The sequence below is a fragment of the Macrosteles quadrilineatus genome, unplaced genomic scaffold (assembly GCF_028750875.1).
Source record: "Macrosteles quadrilineatus isolate MER2022 unplaced genomic scaffold, UCM_ALF_1.0 Scaffold_8__2_contigs__length_117827958, whole genome shotgun sequence".
NCBI classification, from domain to species: domain Eukaryota; kingdom Metazoa; phylum Arthropoda; class Insecta; order Hemiptera; family Cicadellidae; genus Macrosteles; species Macrosteles quadrilineatus.
The window spans coordinates 113,212,768-113,223,519 of NW_026542601.1; positions in this window are offsets into that span (position 1 = coordinate 113,212,768).

The window sequence follows — 10,752 nt, forward strand, 5'->3', positions numbered from 1 at the left end:
TTAGCTGTTATAAAGTAACTAAGGAATGAAAAGTGCCGCTATATTAACTATAGTATATAATATTTACCATGTAAGCGGGTTTACAGTTGTCTGTTAACGAAGGAAAAAAAGTAAATTTAAACATTGTCCCAACCCCAGTTGGTGCCAATAGCTGAATAAAAAACCCTAATTTTTTCCGATTTCATATTATCAATTCGTCTATTTAAAAAACGTGTATTAAACAGGCAGTTTCCAACAATCGATCAGGCACATAAAAACTGTTAATTTTTTGCGTCCTTTAATTTTTTTAGACACATTTGAATAGTAGCAATTAATTAGTTATATTTTTATTTTTAGGTACCAGAATAGCCTTCCCCTTACTGACTATACTTTGTCTTCCTTCCCACTATAAACCGATCATTTATCAACTATTTACAGTTGTTATTTTCTATTCAGTATACTAAGCCATTTACCGTTTATATCTTTTATGGCTTAATTTAATAAAATTATTAAATACTTGAAACTATCTAAGATATTGTTGCGGTTGTGTTTTTCCTAGCTATAGCTGTCCTAAAATACTCTGAATACTGAGGTACACTCTGTTACTCACCAAAGTTATAATGAAAGATTTTACTACTTGTAAACAGACAATATTTCTGAAGTAACTTTGCAAATTTCGCTACTGTTTTGACTATCCAGGTCAGGCCGAGTGGTTGGATTGAGTCCAGATCAATTCCTCTTGTACTTACTGACCTATCTTTGTTTTAGGCTATTTGTTAAACTAGCTCCACATCAACTTACTGGAAAGTCGTCTATTCTAGATTCATGTTAATTTTAAGTCCGGCTCAAACTTTTAAAATCACCTTTTACGCAGTAACTAAACGGTAAACTGTGTATGTTAAATAGACAAAACATTGGGTTCAAAACAATTGAAATAATTGGAAATGAATGGGAAGATTTTTTCTACATGTGAGTCAAACCACTTATCGTTTATATACATGGTAAACTGGTATCGCATAAAACCAGTTTGTTTTTATATTCCATGTTCTATTTGGATAATATTTCAATTTATCACATACTCGTGAGGAATAAATCCAAATTTAGTCGGAAAGGGAAAAAATTGCTGATAGAAAATACATCATTATAAATAATCATACCAATCAAAGTTTTTAACAAACAATCAATTCCACGCAAATAAATGTATATTTTCAAAAGGACTAAGTTAAACATCACCTACTTCTGTGTTTATAGTTGTATAATTTATGATTACAATGAATATAGGAACTCATTTTACAAAGAAATTTCCGTTAATAACTATAACTTTATTACCATACTGAAAAATATTTCCACGTAACCTTAGCAAATGCATCATTACCCACTCCTTGATGACCGTGTAGTGAACGTAAGTGTTCTCGATACTGCATAATTAAAGGGCTGGATTAATTCATATTCATCAGCATTTTGAGCCCTAAGAGAGTAAGAGAGTCTACCGGTCCTCAGGTTTTCCACTCCAACCTGCCTCATTCAGTCAACTGTCGCATTGTATGGTTCAAAAATTAAAATTAAGTTAATTAGAAATTACAGGTATTATTTCCAAATACGAATAATTATAACGAAATACCACAGTAAAGGTGGCCTGTTAATAAATGAATAATTTGAAATATAAATGGAGACATAAATTGGGTTTTTAGTTTATAGCGTTTTGAATCATCGTTGTATTTGATAAATAAATAACATTGTAATATTCATCAACACGATTAAAATACTGTCATGATTCACCCTTAAAATTGACTTAGATTCCATATTTATACAATCAAGGTGTTCATGTTAATATATTTATTCAACATTAAAAATACCGGACATATATTTAACTTTTCAATTTATATGGTTTTGATATACCACTTCTCGTGCATTACTTTTAAGTTTTGGCTAGAAATAATTCATTACCTTATTAGTAATTTCTGAACAAAACCATTTATTAAGTAGACTAATCTTTTAAAAGTTGTTTACGTTTCATAATTAATAGTTAAAGAGGTTAAGATATTCTTTAATTTAATAAAACTCTCCAGTATTTACAATAGCAGCATGTATTTATACAAACGAGAGCACGCCCCGTGGTCGAAAAATCGACCAAAAGTATGTATTGTACAAACTTCTCTATTTTCATCCCACACTGTAAATAAAACATGTGATTGGAATGTCTTCCATTTGTTTTGATTTTCTGTTTATATTGTGTTGTTATTTTGTCATCACCATAGCAACCCATAAGACCCGTGTTAATTTTTTAAAATTTCAAATTCATTTTTTGTGCTTATTTTTGAGCCTATTTTAATTTATAAAGGGATTCTGCACACCTACAGGAAAATAGCTTTCTAACGGTATGCGTAGATTTTGCCTACGATACACACGAGCTGAGAAAAAAGGTTTTAAAGAAACATGCTTGCCTATTAATATATAGATAGATAGATATTTATTGCAAGTATGTTTCCATTTATTATGAAATATGACTTAAAAACTGATCTTGCATATGATAAAAATTAGTTTCCGGCTGTCTTTTTGTAATTTTTTCGGCTTTTCTTAATTTTTTAAGTGAAATTTATGTTGAAAAAATACTAAGGAATTCCGTCAAACCTGAAAATCCTTAAAACTATTCACTTCACGAAGAGTTTAAACTTGATGAATTGTCAAACTTTTCAAACTGCGAACTTACAAAGTTTATGAAGTGTCCCAGAGTTTTAAAACTTCATGTTTGTATTTTAATCCCACTCTTATCCCCCTCGTTATAGTCACCTATAAAAAATCTTAATGTATTTTTATTTCATACCCTATAAACTTGAATAGATCAGTACAAACTAAGGCTGTAAGCTTAGATACATAACTCAACATGTTATACGTGATTTGAGATTCAATCTCAGATATATTTCAGTGTTACCAAAATCATGGATTATGTAAAAGCTACTCATTCGAGCTGACCAACAAGTTTTATTGTTTCAGCATTTTCAATGATATTAAGTATCATTGAATATATTAGTTTCACATTCCTGCGGTTAACTGAAGTCTTTTCATATTTCGCAAGAGAATTAACTCGTTGGATCTGACTTGTGTTTCCATTAATCTAGAATCATTTTATTTCCAGTGTTAATTCTGTTGACACTCGTGGTATTACCAGCTTATCAGTTAAGTCTGTAATAACCACACAATGTAAGTGATAACAAATGGTGTTAACACATTGTCATTGTGTCAGCTGTTATCCGGTTAATAGGTTCTAGGAGCCTTTGTCATGCATATTCGTCGCGTTGTGGACCACTCATATAAATGCAAATTATCTCAAACCATTTGTTTCATTAGCTTTAAAGCATCAAAAACTGTATTGTCATGTGTATACAATGTTTAGGTGGATAAAATTCGTTTCAAAAATTTAGAAATTAAAATATACAATAGAGCCTTCTTGCTTATGTTTATTTTTATTTTTGTACATTAAATTGTTGAGCGGAGCGAGCGAAGCTCTTATACGTCAACTCTTATGCATTTCGTAATACGCAAACTCCTCCTAAACGGCTGAATCAATCGTTTTCAAATTTTGGGTGGTGATAAAGACCATATCGGTGAGTGCCAACATCTATATGGCGTTAAAAATAACTCTCAGGAATCCGCCCCACTGGGTCTTAAAGTTTCAATGTAATCCTTATGGAAGCAGTATTTGACACATAAACAAAGACATATAATCAGCTGTTGACTTTTGAATGCAGTAGATAAAGAAATAACTGATGGCATTATTCCACAGATATTAGAACAGAAACGGTATGAATCATAAATATAATCAAATGACGCCACTAGCTTGAGGTCGGTGACGTAGGAAGTGTTAAAGGAAGTACTAAAGGTGAACGGTCTGGAGTGTGGAAACTGTTTATGACGATTAGATTTAGGTATCTGCATTCCAAAAATTATAAGGGAAGGGAGGAAAACGGGTCCGCGACGTAGCAAGTGGTGAAGGAAGTACTAAAGGTGAGCAGTCTGGAGTGTGCAAACTGTTTATGACGATTAGATTTAGGTATCTGCATTCCAAAAATTATAAGGGAAGGGAGGAAAACGGGTCCGCGACGTAGGAAGTGATGAAGGAAGTAATCAAGGCAAGCTGTCCGGAGTGTGGGAACTGCTTATGACCATTATATTAAGGTATTTGCAATCCTATGATGCTATGAGAAGGGAGGGAAACAGGTCCGTCACGTAGGAAGTGGTGAAGGAAGTAGTAAAGGCGAGCAGTCCGGAGTGTGGGAACTGTTTATGACGATTAGATTAAGATATCTGCAATCATAAAATGCTACGGGAAGGCAGGATATCGGGTCCGCGACGTAGGAAGTGGCGAAGGAAGTAGTAAAGGCGAGCAGTCCGGAGTGTGGGAACTCTTTATGACGATTAGATTCAGGTATCTACGATCATAAAATGCTATTGAAAGGAAGGGAAACAGGTCTGTGGCGTAGGAAGTGGCGAGGGAAGTAGTAAAGGCGAGCAGTCTGGAGTGTGGGAACTGTTTATGACGATTAGATTAAGGTATCTGCAATCATAAAATGTAATGGGAAGGGAGGTAAACAGGTCCGTGACGTAGGAAGTGGTGAAGGAAGTAGTAAAGGCGTGCAGTCCGGAGTTTGGGAACTTTTTATGACGATTAGATTAAGGTATTTGCGATCATAAAATGCTATGGGAAGGGAGGTAAACAGTTCCGTTACGTAGGAAGTGGTGAAGGAAGTAGTAAATGCGAGCTGTCCGGAGTGTGGGAACTGTTTATGACCATTAGATTAAGGTATTTGAAATCCTATAATGCTATGGGAAGGGATGGAAACAGTTCCGCGACGTAGGAAGTGGCGAAGGAAATAGTAAAGGCGAGCAGTCCGGAGTGTGTGAACTGTTTATGATGATTAAATTAAGGTATCTGCAATCATAAAATACTATAGGAAGGGAGGAAAACGGGTCCGCGAAGTAGGGAGTGATAAAGGAAGTAGTCAAGGCGAGCTGTCCGGAGTGTGGGAACTGTTTAAGACGATTAGATCAAGGTATCTGCAATCCTAAAATGCTATGGGAAGAGAGGGAAACAGGTCCGTGACGTAGGAAGTGGTGAAGGAAGTAGTAAATGCGAGCAGTCTGGAGTGTGGGAACTGTTTATGATGATTAGATTAGGGGATCCGCAATCCTAAAATGCTATGGGAAGGGAGAGAAAAGGTCCGAGACGTATGAAGTGGTGAAGGAATTAGTAAGGTAAGCAGTGTGGAGTGTGGGAACTGGAAACCGTTTGTAGCAGTTAGATTAATGTATCTGCAATGCTGAAATGCTATGAGAATGGATGGAAGCATCCCCACGACATAGAATATGGTGAAAGAAGTAGTAAAGGCTAGCAGTGCGGAGTGTAGGGAGTGTTTGTGGCAATTAGATTAACGTATCTAAAATACTAAATTGCTATGGAAAGTGATGAACACAGGTTCACGATGTAGGAAAAGGCTTAGAAAGTAGTAAAGTATGATCGTAGGGTGAAAACCGTCTGTGGCAGTTAGATTGATGTATCTTTAATCCAAAAATGCTATGAGAAGGGAAGGAAACAAGTCCATGACGTAGGAAATGGTGAAGGAAGGCTTGCAGTGCAGAGTGTGGAAACTGCCTTTGGCAATTACATTAATGTATCTGCAATCCTAAAATGCTATGGGAAGAGAGGGAAATAGGTCCACGACGTAGGGGGTGGTGAAGGAAGTAGTAAAGGTGAGCGTGTTGAGTGTGGGAATTGATTAATGTATCTGCAATGCTAAAACGCTATGGGAAGAGACTGTAGACTGTAGGTTAAAATAATTTCGAAGCACGAATTTATACATATTTCGATACATGCAATCGTTTATAATAGAAATTTACAACTGAGTTGACAACAGCTGATTATTACTCCATAGAGGATAAAAACTATTTTTACTCCATAGAGGATAAAAACTTTTTACTTCCTAAAGAGTAAAAATGCTACTTTAGACTCGCAACGCATGCATTAAAAACGACTGGTATTACTGAAACCATGACAAAAACAACAGTATGACCAAAACAATATAATATAAACCCTTGATGACTCCGCTCAATTTTGTGGATGCATCTGCGAACGCCACCTAAGTGGAGAACTACCGGTTTAACGGCACTTGGGGCACGTTTTCCCATAAGAAATAACATGGGATCATTTTTTGGCCACTAAAACCAAAAATCCTGATCTTTGCCTAAATATCCCTATATAATTGTCAAACCTTATTTCTTACTTATTCTCCATAAATATATTCGATATTAAGCTAAAAAAGCTATTTTTTATATTTATTGACCCTTACAAGTGTAAATGTAGAGTAGAGGCAATATACGGGTTTAACGCCACTTTAGGCACGTTTTCCCCATAAGAATAACATGGTGAGCTTTTTTTGACCACTTTTTTAAAAATCCAGCTCTCGGCCTATACAAGCCTATACAGGGTGATTGATATAAGTGTGCCAGCCGTTTTATTCGAAAACTATAAGAGATATCAAAAAAAGTTAAATGGTAAGTGCCTTGGATTTTTTATTAAAAAAATTATAGTCAAGTCAAAAAAATTATTTTAGCCGCCATTTTTCCAATATGGCCGCCAACTTTGATTTTTCTTATGGAACACCCTGTATTTTATGATGTATTCTGGTAGAAAATGTAATTTTAAGACGATTTTATACTTGTGATTTTTTTCATAAACCTAACCGTTTGAAAGATAATAATGGTTTAAGTTGTGAAATTTTGAATGGTTTTCGAATAAAACAGCTGGCATGCTTGATTTACACTCTTTCTCATGCAAAAATTTCAAAACTTTAACCATTATTATTTTTGAAACGGTTAGGTTTATGAAAAAAATCACAAGGATAAAATCATCTTAAAATCACATTTTCTACCAGAATACATCATAAAATACAGGATGTTCCGTAAGAAAAATCAAAGTTGGCGGCGATATTGGAAAAATGGCGGCTAAAATAATTTTTTTGACTTGACTACACTTTTTTAAATAAAAAATCCAAGGCACTTACTATTTAACTTTTTTTGATATCTCTTATAGTTTTCGAATAAAACGGCTGGCACACTTATATCAATCACCCTGTATAAATGTTCAATACCATTGTATAACTCCATTACTATTTCAAATCCACATCCATTCTCAAAATCATCAACTTGACAGTGCGAGGTTTGTACGCGAACTCGGGCGCGCTCCCGGCTCATGGCGCGCTCCCTTGGACATCCTTAGTGGAAATCCATGAATTCTGGCTACTTGGGAACCCAAGCCATTTGACATACAATAAATCACCTTTTCTCCTAATAACCTTTTCTATCAAATACATGTCTTTATATTTGGTCCTTAACAATTCCTCTGTATAGAAGCCTCCCCTGATTATATTGCCATTTTCATCTTTCAAGATATAGGTCACAGGCTTTGTATTTTTAACTTCTGCTATTGTAAATAGTTCCCCTGTCCAATTCGGAGTATAACCTTTACTAAAAACATGTTTATACTTGGAAATCCTCACACTATCACCTACCTTATATCTTGGCTTTTTAACTTGCACTACTTTAGAAGTCAACCTCTCATGCACATATTTACTGTTCTTAATACTCACTTGGTTAGGCTTCATTCCTATAGATCTATGCACTTTATTATTATATTTTCGAATTAACTTTGGAAGTAAATCCAACCATTTATAACTCCCCTGAGCACTAAATTCCCTATATAACCAATTCTTTAAAGTTCTCTGAAACCTCTCCACAATTGCAGCCTTAGTTGTAGAAAATGTGTGATAGTGATTAATATTTAATTTTTTCATTAGTTTGCTAAAATATTGATTAAAAAATTCTTTTCCATTGTCAGATTGAATGTTTTTAACCCCCTTTGGTAGAATGGTTTTAATGGCTTCTGTAACCACTAACCCTGTCTTATTCTTTAGTGGAGCAGCATAAGCTTTTTTAGAAAATGTATCTATTAAAGTTAAAATATATTTATTGCCAGAATTTTCTCTAGCATAGTTTTGCATATCAATTAAATCTATTTGTACGGTTTCATTTATACCTAATACTTTGAAAGACCTTCTAATGAAATTCTTTCTTGCAGGCTTATGAAGTTCGTATGCAATTTCATTCATTTTTTATAACATCACTCTTTCCTTGTACTGTAAATATATTACCATTAGCCCCAATCAATAGATTATCTTCCATTCTTTTAAATACATAGTTTTCTGGTATATATGGTCTATTATCTATATACTTAAATCCGCTCAAAGATGTAGGGTCGGCAACTAATAAATCAGGATTGTATTCCATCAAATTAAATTTTCTTCCTCCATATACAAATTTTGATCCATCATAATACATAGCTTGTGACATTAAACAAATATCATCTAAATATTCCCCCATTGGCAGATTTCTTATATATTGTTTTTTGGCATCCCAACATTTTTCTTTTTTATCAAAAGTTATAGTCTGTTCTTTTGTAACACAGTCAGTGTCATCAATGGCAGGTTTAACACGTACTAACCTTTTATTATTAAAATCCCAATAGCCTGCTTCCATTTTTGGAACTTGTGAAACATTCACAGCATCCTTACTATCTGTACCTTCTATCAAATTGCTAAGTTTCTGTTTCTTAGCATTCCAAACACCATTCTCTGATTCTAAAAATTCATAATTATTATCGTCTTGTACAAATTTACCATCTTCTTTTCGTATTAAAGTCTGTTGTAAAGTGGGCACATCATCTAAACTTTCACCCTTTTCCACATTAGTAATTTTCCGTTTCTTAGCATTCCAAACACCATTTTCTGATTCTAAAAATTCAAAATTATTATTGTCTTGTACAAATGTACCACCATCTTTACGTATTAAAGTCTGTTGTAAAGTGGGCACATCATCTAAACTTTCACCCTTTTCCACATTAGTAATTTTCTGTTTTTTAGCATTCCAATTTTTATTCTTAGATTCTAAAAACTCATATTTAGTTTTACCTTGTAAAAATACATCACCTTTTCTAGTTAATGTCTGACCCAAAGTTGATACATCATCTACAAACTCCCCATCTTTAACATTACCAATTTTACGGTTTAAACAATTCCAACTATCGTCTTGTAAATTTAAAGTAGGTTCATGACTAGCCCTGGGTTCTGCAGGCTTATTATATGGATTATATAAACGATAAAATTTATCTATAAACATATTTTTATTTAATAAATAATTCCACTTTCTCTCAATTCCTCAATAATGGAATCTATTTCATTATCCACTCCTGAGTTACCGGCTTGGCGACTTAGCCAAAGAAGTCTTAACCTATCTACAAGCTCATTAGGATCATCCCAATAAATATAGTCTATTTTATTACCAGTCACTTGTCTCAAACCTTCACCAACAGATTTAAATAGAGGTTTAATTATATTAAGATATTTAGTATGTCTATTACTTGAAATTGGTGCACCGTCTTTGTAACTCTTCAAATGTCCATTTGTAGCTTCCAAAATCTCTTTATAATTTTGCAAATCAGCCGGAGTATAATCCTCAGGTTCTTTTAAAGTTAACAACTGCCACAAGCCTTTTGTCCCCTTGTAGGTTTTATTTGCAACTGTAACATCATCATTGGCAATATCAACTTCCTTATTTCCAATAAAAAATTTATTTGCTTCTCGTCTAATACCATATGTAGTGTCTGTCATACTACTTTTACTGAGGTAATTTCCTAAATAGTCTGATGCTAAAAGACCAAAATCTAATTTCTGTGGAGTGGATTGCTGTAATGGTTGTAATGGTTGTAATCTTGGTATCATTGATATTCTAGATGGAGTCATTGGGAGTATCTCCATTCGAGGTCTCTCTGATGTGATTTTCTTTAATTCTTGTAATGGCTCTATTAAAGGTTGCAATGTTTGGAACCTCTCTTCAGCCTCTAGAAACTTGCCACGTTTTAAAGCTCTATATTTCTCTCGTATTTGATTTGCAGAGTCAACCAATTCTTGTTGAATGTTTTTCATCTTTTATTTACATTTTATTTATCTCATTTGACAAAGGATTGTACTCAAACACTTTATCATGTATTATCAAACAATATGCAGATGTATTTGCTGGTACATTTTCTGCAGTTTCAATCTCTAATTTAATATCAACAATTCCTTCCTTCACTGTTTCGTTCTGTCTAGAACAGTCTATTACAATTAGTGGATATTTCTTCATAAACTCAGCCCTACTAATCATAGGATCTGGGATAGTATTATAGTAAGTCTCTCTAAACCTCATAAACATCTCATAAGCTTTAGAGACATCTCCATTTTCAAAGTCGAGATTTAAATCACTATAAGGATAATATTCAGAGTTTAGAAATACTTTGAGATTTTTTAATTTACAGTGATCAAATTCATCAGTTCTTTTTCGTGCACTATTATCCCTAGCTGTTTGGAAACCAAATATAATATACCTAGGCTTCTCTAAACTTGAAGATGTCTTTACTGACCATGTATGTCTTGTGGTATTGGGATATGATGGAAGTTCATGCAGCTCTAAACTTCTAAATGCAATTTGCAAATTTTTATTTTGCAATAACATCTTTTGTAATTGTAACTTCTCCCCATCTGATGGTATCACATGTGGCATGACCCATTGAATAGAGTTAAGTGTAATTTTGGGAATCGTATCAGCAGTGCCACTGGCTGGAGCACTAGTGGTTGTTAATATACAATTCAAATCATTTTTAGATCTTTTCAACACCAATTCTTG